The sequence below is a fragment of the Vulpes lagopus genome, chromosome 6 (assembly GCF_018345385.1).
Source record: "Vulpes lagopus strain Blue_001 chromosome 6, ASM1834538v1, whole genome shotgun sequence".
Lineage (NCBI taxonomy): Eukaryota > Metazoa > Chordata > Mammalia > Carnivora > Canidae > Vulpes > Vulpes lagopus.
In genome coordinates this window covers 107833744-107852035 of record NC_054829.1, presented here as the reverse complement: position 1 = coordinate 107852035, position 18292 = coordinate 107833744, and the positions used below count along the sequence as shown (strand labels likewise).

General features: G+C 35.7%; 1 long non-coding RNA gene across 8 annotated transcripts in view; it reads left to right on the top strand.

The window, feature by feature from the left end:
• Positions 1 to 18292, top strand: part of LOC121493154 — a 399396-nt gene that overhangs the window by 228801 nt on the left and 152303 nt on the right. For all 8 annotated transcript variants that reach the window (XR_005988392.1, XR_005988389.1, XR_005988391.1 and 5 more), the window contains exons 2-3: positions 4419 to 4496; positions 8349 to 8464. This is a non-coding gene — a long non-coding RNA (uncharacterized LOC121493154). The remainder of the gene's footprint in view (positions 1 to 4418; positions 4497 to 8348; positions 8465 to 18292) is intronic.

Genomic DNA, 18292 nt, shown 5'->3' with positions numbered 1-18292 from the left:
TAGATTCTTCAAGAAGCTTTTAATAACAGTTTTGTAAATCTACGAAGATTACGTTTGTCAATTTTAAATTATTACGATTTAGATACATTCAATCATTATACGATACCAGGAATGTCAGCCTTAAGAACATCTGTATGGGGATCCCTGGGTGGTGCAGCGGTTTGGCGCCTGCCTTTGGTCCAGGGCACGATCCTGGAGACCCTGGATCGAGTCCCACATCGGGCTCCTGGTGCATGGAGCTTGCTTCTCCCTCCCTCTCTCTCTCTCTCTCTCTCTCTCTCTCTGTGTGACTATCATAAAAAAAAAAAAAAAAAAGAACATCTGTATGAGTAAAACAATGGGAAAAAATATGACGGTTTCATCTTTTTATGTTTAACTGACTCTAATTTGGTAATCACAGGAATATAGAATTTCCTTCTCGATCTTGGATTTTAAATATATGGACTCAAAAATATAAACATTCCTCTTCTCTCAAATAGTGGCTGACACTGTTGGGAGCCGGCCAAACTAGTATAGTGGAGAGGGCTATGTGCATCTCCTTGCTGGAGGAGGAGGAGGTGGAGGAGGTGGTCTCGGCGCAGACGCAGAGTCCAGGGCCTTCTACAAGTTAGCAACGAGCCCTTGGCGCTACCTTCCTTGCCTTCCTTGTCATAAAATTACATTTATCCATTTACTTATTTATTCACAACATGGTTGTTAATTGCCTAAATCATAATAGTGACTGATGTACAATCCTCAATTCAAGGAACTTTCAGTCTAGTGGAGGTAGCAGACAATTAAGCAGACAAATAAAATGATGTGTGATGTGTATTAGGATAGAACAAACCAGGGCCATGCTATTAAGTTTGTTGAAGGACTTATTATTTCATAATATTCACTTTTCTTTTAGTTGTGTGACTCTGGGCTTTTTAAAAACCTCTTTGAGCCTTAGTTTTTCTTCTCTTATATTTTGATTTTTTTGGGGTAAAGATTAAATAAAAAATTTGCAGAGTACTAAGCAAAATGTTTTGTATGTTAAGTGCTCTGTGAATAGTAGTTATTATTAGCACTACTCAAAATCCTGATCTTGTACAGCTATTCATCTTAAAAAGGCTTTAGAAATAAATTAAAATTTGTAAGAGTGAAATGCAATTTAATTATTGTTTGGTTATGTCACTTACTCCTTTATGCCCAATTCTTGGGTTTTTTTTTATTGCTTACATAATAAATGCCATGTTACTTTTCTTGTATTTTGAGGCCCTCAATTATCTATCTCTCAAGGTCTGTTTTTCAATCAGCCCTGCATGTACCTCTTCAGCTATTCCTTAAGCATAATCTATACCTTCCTGCTTCTCTTCCTTTACTCTTACTCTATAATAATAATAGAAACTAATATTTATTGAGCATTAATGTAACAGGTACTGTGTAAAGCACTTTACATGAATCATTGTATTTAATATTTATAGCATCCTTATGATATACTTTTTTTAAAAAAAGATTATTTATTTATTTATTTATTTATTCATGAGTGACAGAGAGAGACAGGACATAGGCAGACAGAGAGAGAAGTAGGCTCCATGCAAGGAGCCTGATGTGGGACTCGATCCTGGAACTTCAGGATCATGCCCCGACCGGAAGTCTCAACCACTGAGCCACTCAGGCATTCCTTTATGATATACTCTTACATTATCCTTATTCATAGATGAGAGACTAGACCAAGTCATATAACTAGTAACAAAGAGTGCCAGAATTCTGACCATCACTGTGTGTTGCCAATTTTTAACCATTGTACTCTTCTGCCCTCACCCAGTGTGCCTGAGGAGATTAATTCATTCTTTATGGCATTCTTGCAATTACAGCTTCTGTAGAGATCTCCAGCTGTCTTAGCTAAAGATAACCTTTGATATCACATATACCTAGAGCATAGGTTTAAATCTATGTTATAGTGTCCACCTCATTCTACTTTCTATTCCTGTTCTTCATGTAAATATTTCCTGAATGTCATCGAAATAGCCTAAGAGTGGGCACCATGTCTTGACTGGTTTTGTGTTCCTTTTAGGAGGGGGCATATAATATGCTTTAAACTTCAGAGACAGTCAGTAGGTGTTTTTGGAGTTAATTTCAGTTATACTAAACTGTTCATCTGAGCTCTGAATATGTTTATTATCCATGTTAAGATGTCTTTAATGAGTATGGACTCAGACAGCAGAAGAAAACTTGTTAGATTTTACAGATTGTACAGACTGATATGGCAAATTTTGTGTTAAAGATAAATATTTCCACTCAATAAATATGTGTTTAAAAAGTAGTAGATGAGATGAAAGGATCATAAAGGTCTCAATAGTATTGTTATAGTTGCAGTAGCTCATACTGGGACAGTTATATTCTTCATACTCAATCAGACTGAAGTGTTTGACAGTAAACTTTGAGAGGCAAAAGCATATTTGTCTTGATTGCTAAGAATCCCCAATTCCTAGAACTGTGCCTGGATGAAGTAAGCCCTCAATTCATATTTATGTAGTTGACATTAATTAAATGTTGAGCCAACTTAAATCTTTGAAAAATAAATGGACTATCAGTAAGTCAAAAAAGGATATAATTCCAAAGACTTCATTGCTTAAAATATGCCATTTAACTTTCCTTTCTTTTTATCTTGTTATTCCAAGCTGGCCTTAGAAGGTGTTCATAAGGTGTATAATCAGTTTTGTTCCTGCACTACTGTCGAATACACAGCAAATCAAAATGGAACATACTCATTTATCTGCATGATTGCAATACCTAATTTTATGACTGTACCTTTCTTTTTGCCTGTTTCATATCTGTAATCTTTTGTGCAGTTTCTGGAGTTAGAGTCTCAGTGTAAATCCTTATCTGAAGCCTACACTTCACCACCAGCTTCCTTTGGAGTGAGCCTGGCAGCATCATTTCTAGTTGTGAAACTGACAAAATTCTGAGAGATAACCAGAAGCATCCATTACTTTTCATCATTTATAAAAATAGGCTTTTGAGCAGAACTTTGCCTGTGGCCTAGAATTACAGTGTGAGGGCACAAGAGTAACAGGCTATTTTAATGATTTTTCCTAAAGGAAACATATGTTTGTGGGATATGAGTAGCATGATTTTTTCTCTGACAAAACAGTAACAGTGATTCAAGATTACATTCTCCTGATGGAGTGACCACTGTTATCTGCTGGTGAGGAAAGTTTTCACCACCTTGTTTCAAGTGAAAGTGGGAGGAGAAAAGACAGGAGGATAGCAAATAAAAAAGAGTGGTAAGATGGATTTCTGGTCTAAGAATCCCTGTTCTCTTTTTCCTTGTTATCTTGAGGTTTTTGTGAATGTTCATAAATAAGCACATTTACTAAAATATTTCACAGAGAAGACCAATGCAATGAGTTCATTGGAAACCCCAGGAAATATGAAATACCAAGGAATTTCTCTCCTCGCCCTTTTAATTTGGTATGTGCTTCTCTGGCAGGTAGCCACAGACTGCCTGGAGAACAGACTCTTTGAAACTCTTTTGGGAGCTTGTGGGTCCTCATTTATCATCTGGATGTAGTCACAGGAGCCAGCAGAAGTGAAAATAGAACTCTTTCCAACACTGGAAGCCCCCCAAGAGTCCCTGGTAACAAATAGGAAACAGCAGCGCTAGAAAATGGATTTCTTTTAAAGGCAAACACTCTAGGAGTCATTAAAAAGTTCCATTTCCAACTTCTGTCATAAAATGACCTTTTTTTCCCCTCCTTTCCAGAATATATACAAACTATCCACATTGTCATCCAGGTACATTAAGGTTAAGTTAGATGTTTGCATTTTGTAATACTTAGAAAACTCATTTCTTTACTAAATGCTCTGCAAACAAAAAGCTACTTCCCATACCAGAGAATATATTATGGAAAACTGTCCTCTAAGATTTTAGGACTTGATTGTTTAATTAAGAATTCTGAGATAGTCTATACAAGTTGGAGTTATTGGATTCAGACCTTACAGATTTCCTGATATCTTTAATACTCTTGTTTAGCTCATTTCTGATTTTCTTTTCTTTTTCTCTGTGCTCACAGAATACCCATATGATAGGCAATTTATTGAGAGAAGATGATCCTATGAAAATGATTCTGAACATTAACCTATACATTATCATTCTTTGAACATGAACCTTAAGATTTTTTTCCCATTGGAAATATTTTGGTGTTGTGTTGCCTTTAATAGAGAAATGTCCCACTGTCCTTGGTTTACTTATTCCTCCACTCCCACTCCATCCCTTGACACCTCCTTCACCCCATGGAGACTGCTGCCTCTATCATCTTTCTGTGGTGCTGAATGTATATAGCTTCTGAAACACTTTGGAATGAAAGGTGCTATGAAATTGTAAAGTGTTTTTATCACAGAGTTCTGCCAATATGTCTCGATCTTGACGTGCAACACCTCTGCTATTTCAGTGTTGCGGCGGGGACACAGCTGGTCCTGAGAAGGCATCATACTCAGACAAGCCTGCAAGATTGCATTCATTCCTGTTGGTGAGTCCTAAGCTTTAGAGCATCTACCACATTAAATATATGTGGGTAATGCATGGAAAGGTTAGTGCTTTGCTACTTAAAGTGTGGTCTTTGACATCACCTAGGAATTTGCTAGATATGTAGGACCTCAGGCCTTGCCTCAGGCCTTCTGAATCAGAATCTGCATTTCAATAGGATCTATGCTTTACCTGTTTGAGTTAGGTTTCTGCCCCTAACAAAAGAAGCAAAAGTTCTCTATAACACCAATAGCTGTTAGAAAAGGAGGGTTGTTGTGAGAGAATTGTTTGCAAGTTTAAGTACTGGCTTATAACTCAAGAAAACTCAAAGCAAATTCTGTTTTCTAGCATTTTATAGATCTAAACTCTCTAGACTTCTTTCTTTATATATAAGAAGAAAAAATTCTTACTAGATTTTTGAAAGTTTTAAGTGAAAAAATGAATATAAACACCAAACATGGTGACTTACGTACAGCAAATGTTCAATAAATGTTATATACTATCATTGTTATTATTGTTGTTGTTGTTGTTGTTATTATTATTATTATTATCATGGATACCACTTCATATAGCTCCTTTGATGGGGCAGAGTCCCTTGAGGCCGGGGATAGGAATTCTAATTTATCCTTCTGAGTCTAAATAACTGGCTTGAGTTCTGTAATGCAAATTTAACTAGTTTTTGTTTGTTTTCTTTTGTTTTCTGGTAGACTTAATTTTCTTCTCAGTGAGAAGAATAACAAAAGATGCTCTAGCTGCATGAAGGGTTAGAGATAGCTCCTCTTGGATTTTCTCTTCTATCTCAATTCTGTTCTTCTGTACAGTTGACTGGCCATGGGTGTGGGTAGCAACTCCCAGCTAATAGCTTACAATGACTCCTCTTGGTGTCATTGCCCCCCAGGAACATTCTCAAATATTTTTTGTTGCACTAGCTGGGAGCCTCAGAGTATTTTTCTAGAATGCTCCTCACAAGGGAGTCCTCCTTGATTATTAGATTGTTAGTTCTCAAAACAATAACTCCTTTGAGGAAATCATTCAAAGCCCTTTTTCCCTTGAGCAAATAAGCATTATGACACCATATTTCTGATTAATTTCAATTTCTTTCTATGTTTCCTTAATATGAGCATATATATGTTATTGACTCTTTGGCTTAAATTAGGATATATTTTCCCAAAGGCGCCCTTTCAAGTGGCTGTATGGTAGCCTTTATCATTGACTTCAGCCAAAGTGAGTTCAGTATTTGAGTACTTGCCACTATCCTCAAATGCCTCTTTATGTGTTATCCTTAGGGGTGTGGTGACAGCTTAGTAAATCAAATTAATAGTTTTTAAGAGAAGATATTAAAGTTTGATAATCTTTCTGTGCTACACTTTCTTCTGTTATAGAATATAAATGTTTTAAAATTAATTATTCTAAAGAAAGTAAAAAAATCTTCTGAACCAATAAAGACTAATTAAAATTTGCTTAAAATTGTTTTATTATTGTGTGTATCAGATTGTGTGATGGTATGGTGATGGAAATCGCATTTTCTTTTTAATTTCACACATATTTGTTGATTGACTAGTTTATATGACACCCAGTGCTATAGGAGATACAAAGTTGAATGATTTGATTCTTGACTCTAGATGTTTAAACTTTGAAATAATTTAACATATAACCATGTCATATCAGAGAAAGCTTACTCTATTATATACCTATTATATACCCAATGCTGGCTGGATCCCAGGATCCTGGGATCATGACCTGAGCTGAAGGCAGAAGCTTAGCCAACTGAGCCCCCCAGGTGCCCCTATTATATACCTATGTTGAAGGAGGTCATCAAGAGGACATGACCACCAGTTGACCCTCAAGTTGGACCAAGGCTCTTGGGGACTTCTCACCCTTTCCCATATACTTGAAATATGTGTTCTGCCTGCCTTCCCTGAATCAGAGGCTGCCTCAAGGAAACAGCCTTGAGAAAGTAATGTGTTGTTGAGACCATCAGGATGGACTATGTGACTGAATCTAGTTAAGGCCTCTATATAAACTTTTAAGATTCTAGTGGGTGGGTGTAGAGATGTACTCATCTTGTGGCCACCCAAGATAAGCCTTATAAGTTCCCTTGCTAAACCTGCCACCTACCAATCTGGAGTGGTCTGACTTTTTCTTTTGTCTCTGCTTACCTTTCACGCGCTAGGCCAGTTTCAGATTTCACCCAGGAAATTCTTAAGTTTTTGAACCAACAACCTACTGTTATAATGCTGTATATAATATATAATAGACATTCATGAAGACTGATTGATAATATTCTTTGGACTTACTACTTCCTCTCCTATCATTAGCATCTTGGGGACCTATAACATATATATTTTTGTTTATACTGTGGTTCTTTTCAATTATAAGTACAACTTGGGAATTATAAAATTGAGGGGAGAGCCATTTTCTCTACAGGTATTCTATATAATGTAGATAAATAGATAATATGTATGTGGTATGTGAGTAATATACATGTTAACTAATTGTTAACCAAAATAGTTGGAGGCAGAGTATGGTATAGTATAGTGTTTCTCAATTTTTTTTTTCATTCTTAACATCCTAAGTAGAAAAATAAAATTAAATTTAAATTTTTTTCAGTAAGAGAAATTAAATATTAAAGAATAAAATTTCATCAGCGAAGTTGAAATTTGGAGAGCCAAAACCCATTATAGTATCTAAGAATCGTTTGATCTTCACTTCCTTTGATTTTTACTTCCTTGGAGGTGATATCACCTCTACTGAAAATTACAGCATAATGGAAAGAATAAGTCTTTTAGTGTCAAACAGACATGGATTCAAATACTAGCCCTACCATTTATTAGTTGATGGCATTGGGCAAACAACCTAAACTTTCTGACCTTTCCCCCATGTGTGAAGTAAGAATAATAATATCTATCTTGCTAGAATGTTGTGAAGATTAGATAAAATGTTGGTAAAATGCTTGGTATTTTAATATGTGGTAACAATTACTGGTAAGGTTAATTAGTCTGAATATCATTCTCTGACTTTTTCAGACAATGATGATAGTAAATATTATCTAATATCCACATGATGGTATGTTAATCAATATTCCTAAAGACCAGTGATTTCTGAAGTTGGTTGGATGTTAGAATAGTCTTAGCATATATTAAAAATTTCTAAGCTCTGGTCGCATTGGGACCAGTTAATCTGCAATCTCTGGGGTGGAAGATAGGCATTGGTATGTTTTTGAATCTCGTACATGATTGTAATGTGAAGACAAGTTTGAGAATCACTGCTTTAGATATTCAGTCTAAAGTCTGAAGATAGCTAGAGAGCTGTAGCAATTCACCTCAAGGACATGTTACCTGAGATTTAAAAATAAAATATAGTAGTCAAAGAAATAGCAGTTATTTGGAATTATCCCAACACTAAATAAATTGCTATTAGAAGGATGCCTTTTAAAAAATTAAATAAAGAAAATTGAATAAAAATATATTAATAACATATAATTTAAAAACAGGTAGTTTACAGTTTCAGAAAACCATGAGTTAGTACCCCTACAGGGTTCACAGTCTTTGTGGCATGTGGTATTTCTCTTTGTGAAGGGAAAGGCATATTTTCCAACTTGAGGCATACCAGAGCCTAGACAGCATGTCACAGCTAAGAAGTAGGCTTATGATATACTTTTCCTTTTATTGAGAGACATGTCACATGTCACAAAAGATTGTGGCTTAACTATAGCTCATTAGCATTGATCAAGTGAAAGAAAATATTCCATTTTAATAAGAGTAAGAACAAATGCTATATTTTACATGTCATATACAACATGTGAAACTATTCTTACTGTTTTTATTCTTGGTGTTCCATGTTTTGGTTTCTACAGTTTCCGTTAGTGATGCTTGTCCACGGAATGATAATCTTATTTTCCTCCGTGGGTTGATGTTCTGTCATCAGAGGAGTGTCAGGAAGACCTATTACAGAGCAGACATCTAAGATGAGGTATGTGGTAGACAAAAATGTCTGTGACAATGCCCTACAGAGTCTTCATTACAGATGACATGCTTATCCATATAGGGGGGAAAACAGCTTTATTTATTTTTTATTTTTTATTTTTATTTATTTATGATAGTCACACAGAGAGAGAGAGAGAGAGAGAGGCAGAGACATAGGCAGAGGGAGAAGCACCGGGAGCCCTGGGATGCACCGGGAGCCCGACGTGGGATTTGATCCCGGGTCTCCAGGATTGCGCCCTGGGCCAAAGGCAGGCAGGTGCTAAACCGCTGCGGCACCCAGGGATCCCAGGAAACAGCTTTAAACTCAGATCTGTGAAGATGAATGGACAAAATGAGCTGAATAAGATAAAATTCAAGATACAAGAATATTTATGATACAAGGTATATCTTAATGAGTAGCATATTAGACAAACTATTATCCATCACAGAAAATAATTCATCATTGAACAAATGTCTGGTTTGTTGAGTAATTTTCTGGCAAATAACATCACCTAATTTTTATTTTTGTTGAAATTTAGGGATTGCTAATGGATTTGAACCGGAAGGGAACCCTTTAGAGCTAATAGAGCTGGTGTGAGAATTGGTCAACAGGAGGTCTTGACTCAGGATACTGCAGAAAGAGTCAGAGAGAACAGTAGAAATTGTTTTCTATGTAGATCTATCACAATGCTATCACTATCTTTTCAGATAGTGACTCAGTTTTAAAAAATTATCCAGTTAAATTTTCTGGTATAATACAAACATATGTTTGTAATCCAAACCTAAGAAGGTCCTTTAATAGAGGTGAAAATTACTTTGATAATAGGGAAGTATTTCCAGTACTTGAGAAATGATTATTTCATCAAATTAAAAATATAATTTTAGTACATGGAGCAGTTTATATAGGCAAATTTTCTATAGATCAACTTTTTTCCTGATAAACATAAAATATGAGCATGAGATTATATAAATTATGAGATATATAAACTATTCACTTTGAGTTTAGAGACAAAACTGAATATAGTCAATATAAAACTATTACATGCTCTTAATGTATTCTTTCTCTACTTGTTTTGTGATGTTATTATTTTAATTTACATTTCTAACATTTATATTGAATTTTACACATGATTAATTAATTTCTTTCTTGTAATTTTTCTTACCAATAGTTTTTAGATTTAAACTACTTTTTGGGACAGCCCCGGATGGCTCAGCAGTTTAGCGCCGCCTTCAGCCCAGGGCCTGATCCGGGAGACCCGGGATCGAGTCCCACGTCGGGCTCCCTGCATGGAGCCTGCTTCTCCCTCTGCCTGTGTCTCTGCCTCTCTCTTTGTGTGTGTCTCTCATGAATAAATAAATACAATCTTTAAAAAAAATAAACTACTATTTTATTTTATTTTATTTTTATTTATTATTAATTAATTAATTTATTTTTTAAACTGCTTCTTTTGCTGATGGGATAGCTAAGGAACATGTCATTTGAAATTGAGCATTTGGAATTTCTGGGTACTTGCATACTTTTCATTAATTGCTAATTGTTTTAAAAGATCTTTCCATGAAAGAAAGCTTTTATTACTTATGATGAATAGTTGACCAATGCCTTTTGTGGATGAAATTTCCCGAAACAGTAGGACAGAGGTTACTAATTACAATTGCCAGATAAATTAATTACACTTAATCATAGAAATTGCCATGTATGGGAGCTAAAACAGTTTGCATTTTACTACATGTAAAAGTAACTTGGGTTTAACTCAACAATAAGTCATTCTTATCATTTAAAAATGAAATCTATCATCTCTGTTTCTTTTTTTTCTCTGTTTCATTATAATTCTATTTTCAGTTCAGCTAAAAGTAATACCTTCCCATGATTATATAGAATACTTAATTACTTATAATCAAAAAGAAGTATTAGCAGACTAATTTCTCAGTGAGATAGAGTTTTTTAAAAAACTTAATTCATTCTGTCAGGAGCAAAAACACATCAAATGTGTTGATACCTTCATGGAAAAACAAGATTCCAATTCAAGCAATTAATGTGTTTATTGAAATGATGAAGATAGTGCAAATTTTCAGGAACAGTTGTTGGTGATGCAAGTACTCTCTCTTACAAAGGTATGAACTTATCAAGAGAAGGACAATATATCACTTTTAAGTTTTATTTAAAATGCTATGGACTTTGTTTATTCATTGATCATTCATTCAACACATATTTTTAAAGTATCTACTATTATTTTCCAGCCTCAGTTTTGAGATGTTCAGTAAATGTCTTATTCCATTCATCCGGAATAAACACACACACACACACACACACACACACACACACACAAACTCATACCCACACACAAACATATTCATACATACATTTTTACACACACACTCATACACATGTTCTACTGAGGTGTGCAGGAACTGGAAGAAAGACCTTGTTTAGAGGCAAGGTCTTGAGAATGTACAGTGCATTCAAATGATCAGAGGGAGTATTGTGGGAAAGAGAAGGAACTATTTGGAATATAATTTATTTATTTATTTATTTAAATTTTTATTTATTTATGATAGTCACACACAGAGAGAGAGAGAGGCAGAGACACAGGCAGAGGGAGAAGCAGGCTCCATGCACCGGGAGCCCGACGTGGGATTCGATCCTGGGTCTCCAGGATCGCGCCCTGGGCCAAAGGCAGGCGGCAAACCACTGTGCCACCCAGGGATCCCTGGAATATAATTTAATTTGATGTGCCATTCTATTTTATTCTGAGTTTTATTAAAATGTCTTTGCAGTAGTAACAAACACAGAACAAAGAAGGAAAATTATAGAAAATGCTTTTCAGTTACTGAAAAGTTGCTCCTTTGCCCCCAAAAGAGAGTTTTCCCTAGTCAGTTGTCTATATTTTTAAAAATGCATGTAACTATAGCAAAGGAGTTTGTCTCTAGCACCTGAAAGAGAGTAGTTCTGGACTGACCCATCCTAGTCAGTTAACTTCCCAAATGAAGATCAAATCCGTCTTTCTTGTGGCTTTGATAGGAATAGAAAGAAGACATATATTATGGCTATTGTGCTTGATGAAAGAAACAAATCTAGAAGGAATATGAGGGTCAGTTTTAAGAGTGCTTAGGACTATTTGGGAAAAAATGTGTTTCCATTAATGATTTTTTTTTTTTTTTTTAGTTTTAGGTTCTAAAATTCTTCCATTCCCTCAGTTAAGTGCTACAAGTGGAGGAGTTGGAGCTGTAAAAGATGTTTCATTCATCTAAGGCTTATTCAGAAATAAGTCGATCTTAACAAGAACTGACTCAGTAGCAGAAAGAAGAGTGATGTGGGGGTGTCACAGCATGAATTAGGACTAATTCACCTAAGTACAAAGCAAAGAAGTTTGGGGAAATATGAGGCCTTGAATGAATGTAATGGACGTTTTCACACACGCACCAGAGCCTCATAAACAAAGGTGCCATTTCTGAGCCTCTTTTAATGTAACAGTACTTCTTTTCTTGAGTATGTAGGTGGGTGAAGCAAGATATGTGGTAGTATGAACCAATCTGAACCAGCTGATGTCAGGCATGAGGCTGAGAAGTAGAGTTATATCTTAAAATGAAAACTAATAACTTTTAATTTAGAAATGCATCTCAAGGAAAAAAGAGAAAAAACAAATCATTTAATAATCTCTCTTCTCTTTAGTGCTAGACACTACTGATTTAGAGGTATTATAGTTTTTCAGTTCTCTTCCTACATGTAAATGAACCCATGTTCATGCCTATATAGACTGTTTTTTTTTTACAAAATGAGATCATATTATACATAACTGTTATGAAGCATGCCTTTCCTATTTAAAAATAGAAATAGTTTTTACATCAATAAATTTTTAATAAGTGACTGCATACAACTCTAATATCTTGCATAGAATGGAATTTTTGTTTAATTCTTTTTGTACATTTGAATCAAACATTCGTCAGAAAATTTGTTTGATTTAAGGCAGAGTTTTTCAACCTCAGCACCCTTGGAATTTTGGGACATATAGTTAACGTTGTTGGTGTGTTCTGTGCATTATAAGATATTTAGCAGCATCTCTAGCTTCTACCCACTGGATACTAGTTGCACCTCACAGTTTTACAACCAAAAATGACTTGAGACATTGTTCAAAGTCTTCTGGGCATGTGTGTGGAAAATTGCCCCCAGTTGAGAATCATTGATTGATTGATTGATTGAAGTTCAGTTTGCCAACATATAGCACAACACCCAGTGAGAAGCACTGATTTAAAGGAAAAATGAAAATAGGCATTAACAGATACATGTATGGTATCAAAAATATATGAAATTTGAAAATAGCCAGATTTGATTTCAAATTTTGGCTTTGTCATATACTAGCTGTGTATATTTGGTTATGTGAATGACAGAACTAAGATTTGGAACCATATTTGGTGGAATTTGAGGGGCATTAATGATAATTCTCTGTATGCCCAAATATCTCCATTACAGGATTATCATGGTTCAGTAGGTCCTTAAATACCCCTGCCATAAATTCTCTGGATTCCAACATTGTATCTCCACAAGTCCCCCCAAACTATTACCTCTCTGCAGGGTAGATAAGATACTAAACTTTATGAGCAACTAATCTCTCAGCAAATTGTTTGATCACAGGGAAATATAGGTAGACTGGGTACAGGAGTTGGGAAACTATGTGGACATGTATCAAGGGACATGTGTCAAGGTTTCTTGATCTATATGCATAAGAATTGACTCTAGTTGACCTCTGCAGTTGGAAGGAAATTAGAAGTCTTACAGAATTGAAAGGAGCCCAATAAGCAACATGTGGAAAGAGTAAAGCAGGATGGGTCTTCTATGCGTCAGGGATTTGTCATTGTTCTTTATAGCTATTGCCATTAATGTGATTGGCCTCCAAGTTCTAGTGCATCTCAGTTTAGAATTTCAACTTTTAATAAGAGATCATTGAATAGTCCAGTTTGGGTCAGATATCTACTTCTGGAACAATCAGCTATTTCTAGGGGACCGATGTCATATAAAGAAGTGGCCTCTCATATCCTATACTTATGTTTGTGGCCATTCCCATCAGGGAGAGAATTTTTTGCTAAGAAGTTATTTCTTAAAGTACCAGCCACAGAGGAGCAAGAGAATACAGGTTTGTGAAGGTGAGAGGCCTGGTTAGAGACAAGGGCACCAACATAGTTCACTGACTTTCCATTTGCTTTTGAGATTAGTTAATGGATTTGGCCTTCATCTTAGACTGTGAGCTCACTTATGTCAGGCACCATACTACTTTTTTAACAACTATCTATGGCTTGCAGAACCCAGTATTACTGATGGTGGGCAGCTGCTCAATGTATTATCTCTCTTACAATGCTTTCTCTAATCATTCCCTTACTGATTCAGTTCATTTTCCCTCAACTCATAATGTACTGTGTTTATGTTTACCATTTTATTTAATCATACTACATTGAAATTGTTTTGTCTGTTGCCTCCACTAGACTTTGAGATCCTGGAGGGCCAGGGCTTTCACTGTTCATCTTCATTCCCAGAACTGTAACTGGCAAAGAGTAGGATCTCCTTACATATTGGTTGATTGAAATATTTTAAATGTCTCTATTTGTAGTCTATCACATTTGGTCAGTGGTTCTCAACATGCAAGCTTTATGCTGAGAACAAATGAACTAATGAATGAATTAATGAGTGTCTTCTCCAGCTCTGAGTGGAGCTGTGAAGCTGTGAAGCTGTGAAGCACATCAACTTATATTGTGAACAAAAATCAATTTCCCATCAGCTGTGAAGCACATCAACTTATATTGTGAACAAAAATCAATTTCAAAAATAAATTCTCGAAGTAACCTTGGGGATTGATTACAGGCATTACCATGATCAATATTAGTATGGACTTCTATATGTCAGAATAATTTTATTCTTGGGAAATGGCATAAAACAGTATTACTCAATTACAGTGTTATGACCTAGGTCAGAAGTGAGGCTGTCATTGTATTTGTTGCCAAATACAGTTGAAGTACTGAAGCTTGCAAATAATTTACATTTGAAAATATATTTAGAACAACCTCAAGGTTATCTCTGTGATAACATCACTCTCACTCTCTCCCATGCTGATACGCCTTTTAGGAGGAGTGAAGTGCACTATATCTAGTGTCAGAAGTTGTGTTTGGGAGAATGTCTTACATGTGAGGCTCACATGTTGAGAACCACTGCCTCGGGTCATGGGTCACAGATACAATTATTTGATAAATCTTATATGCTGTCCCTTTATTTTATGTACTTCATATTTTTCTAGACCTTAAAAACAGGGACCTATATACTTCCTATATTTCTAGACCTTAAAAACAGGGATTTGATACTTTAACCCAGGGACCAAAATAGAAAATATTTCCTGGAGAGAATGGCTGAAGAAATTGTGGATGCTATTTTCTATGTTGGTGGTGCTTTTGAGAACCTGGGGGGGGATTCCACAGCCATGTAAATGTCGCTATGTCTTTTCTCCTTCCCCTCATACTAAAAGCAACATGAAAGGCTTTTCCTTCCAAACATATGACTCTGCAGGTGGGGTTTATATCATTTATGTATATTGAGCAGATGCAATCCAAGATTTACTTACCTTGAAAAGAGTTTTACTACTGCCTTAGCCCAAATAAATCTAACCATACTTCTCTAATTTTGGTCATGATATTTTTGCTTGAATCCATGTAAAGTCTATATTTTTCACTTTAGCTTACCTCTTTGTGAGTGATTAAGAAGTCTGTCCTCCTCATCTCAATTTTTGTCTTTTCACTTTTCTTCTCTCTCTGTTTTTTGTTCTTCTGACAATCATACCTTCTGGTATAGTCTAGAAATTGATCCTTTTTTGTCCTTTAAAATTAAGCTTTTAATCCTTATCTCCTAACCCTATAGCCACCCTGTGTGATGGCATTCATATGGCCCCCATGTAAGCAACTCACTCAGGCTCTGATGGGTGAAGAAAGGATTCATATTCAACTCTGTGGGGATCTACAGCCCACAACCTTCATCACACTGCCTCTTCTCAGCTTGCTTCATACTTTTCTTTCTAGTATAATGATAAAGTAACAGAAGTACTCCTGTGCGGAGAGAGTTCTAAAGGGAAAGAAGTTACTTTGGTTTGCTTTTGGTAAGGAGAAGTATAAAAGTAAATATTCTACAACAGGGGTTGGTAAACTCTCTGTAAAGGGCCAGACATTAGATATTTAGGCTTTGCAGCTATATGTTCTCTGTTGCAAATAATCAACCTTGCTGACATAATGTGAAAGCGGCCACAGAGAGTAAGAAAACAAGTGTCTGTGTTCCAATAACAAATACTATTTATAGACAATGAAATTTGAATTTCATATAATTTTCACTTGCCATGAAATATTATTCTTCTTTTAATTTTTCTCCAACCATTTAAAGATGGAAAAACCATTCTTTGCTTGTAGGCTCTACAAAAACAGGTGGTGGGCCAGATTTAAAGTTTCCAGATTTAGCATTTAGTATATATTTGGGATACATTTATACAAAAAAAAAGTTGTTGCTTATCTGAAATTCAAATTTTACTAACTATTCTGTTTTTATCTGGCAATCCTGGCTGGCTTTAGTCTCCAGGCCACAGTTTGTAGACCTCTATTCTATAACCATTCAGTTCTTGCAAAATATTTCTCTGGCTTCATTTGGTGGAGGAGTGAGGGGGTTCAAACTCACACATACTGTGTCCTTTTGGTTTTAAATAGTGATATGATCATCAGTTCTAACGAGATTTTCAGATGTGAGAAGATATTGATATATTCAGAAACCAATGTTTTCAGAAAAAGTCATGACTTTGGAGCTTAGGTTTGCTGCAAAAATTCATAAAGTCAAGGTGAAAAAGATCTTAGGTATTTAATGCTATGATAAAGAATGTTTGTTGCAAGGAGGAATGAATACTACTGTATTGGGCTTTCATTGTACTAGTTAGGATAGTGACTATTGAACTATTAATAATAAAATATTTGTGCTAGTAGTTTTCCAGTTCATTAATATTCATATTTTCAATGAGTATTTATATATTTAATTTTCTAATAAAGATTTTATATATTTATTTGAGAGAGAGGGAGTGCGGGCATGGAAGCAGGAGTGGAGGAAGGGTAGGGAGGGGGGAGGCACAGAGGGAGAGAGGTAGGCAGATTCCCTGCTGAACAGGGATCTGGAAGAGGAGCTCAATCCCAGGATTTGGAGATCATGACCTGAGCAAAAGGCAGACATTTAATGGACTGAGCCACTCAGGTGCCCCAGTGAATATTTATCGAGTGCCTACCTTTTACTAAGCATAATCTAAGAACTGGCTATATAGTATTAATGAAATGGACTGAAGCTTTTTCCCTCAGGAAGTTTACATTCTTGTGAAGGGAAACAGAAAACAAACAAATAAAATATTTACACTGTTAGATGAGAAGGGCTACGGAGATGAATAAAGCAAAGGAGAATAGTATTGTTGAGGAGGGTAGGGATTATACTTTCAATAGGGGAGTCCCTGAGGAGGTTATAGTACAGCAACGATTTGAAGGAAGTAAGGGAATGAGCCATGTGTTAACTGGATCAAAAGCATCCCAGACAATGGATGGGCTACTGCCAAGGCCCTGAGTCTTCCAGGAACAATAAAGAGGCCAGAACAACTCAAATAGGGTGAACAATGGGGAAAATACCAGGATATGAGTTAGAGAGGTAACAGGGTAGAGGAGGTAGAGAGTGAGATGTGGAGATTATGTAGGACCCTATAGAATTGGCTTTTAGTTTCCTGAAATGAGATGCAATTTTAGGGTTGCAGACAAAGTGATGACATGCTTTTCTTAATTACTTGTGTGTTAATTGCTGAATGTTGTGTATCTAATAGATTATAGGGAGCAGGATAGGGGTAGGAGGCTAGTAAGGAGGCTCTTGAGTAATCTAAGTGAGAGATGATGGTGCCTTGGATCAATACAGTGGCAGTGGAGATAGTGTAGTCATATTCTGAGTGATATGGAGGGTAGAATTGACAGGATTTGCTGATAGATTGGATGTCAGGCGTTAAAGAAAGAGAGGAGTCAAGGATAACTCCCAGATTTTCACCCAAGTAACTGGGAGGATAGGGTTCCTATTTACTGAGATGGAGAAGACAGTGGGAGGAGAAGGTTTGGGAGAAAAGATCAGAAGTTTGGTTTAGGACAAGATAAGTGTAAAATGCATGTAAGGTCTCTAAATAGAGATGTCAAACAAGCAGCTGGATATATGAGTCTGGAGTTCAGAGGAGCTGTCTGGCTCTAGATATAAATTTGGGAATCATCAGTGTATAGATGATGTTTAAAGCCAAGTAACTCGATGAGATCATCATGGGAGTGAGTGTAGCTAGAGGAAAGATGAAGTTCAAAGAGCACGTTTTATATGAGTTAGTACAAATGGCTTGATAGCTTCTGTATTAATCATGGCCACAAATATAATTAATAATGGGTACATTCAAATTATATGAAAACATCAACTGCTTTATGGTAGTAAAGATCTTTCACTTAGAATACTGGATATTCAAATGCATCTTTTCCGTAAACAAAGTGTTTAAAATTTTCATACTTTTCTATTGGAACACCTAAACTATAGGTGTAAGATTTGATTACCTTCAGTGTTGGATGCTTTGTAAAACCTAGGAGAACTGTGTCTTGGTTTGAAGTTGCCGGTAGAGGAAAAAGTTTTTTTAAAAATGAAAACATTCTTTAATTAGTTGATACTTTTCTACTTATGTTTTGCAAAATACCTTTTATTGCTAAATTAAAAAAATTTATACTTACATGAATTTAACTAAATGTGTTTGTGTCTATCTATGCATCTACTAAT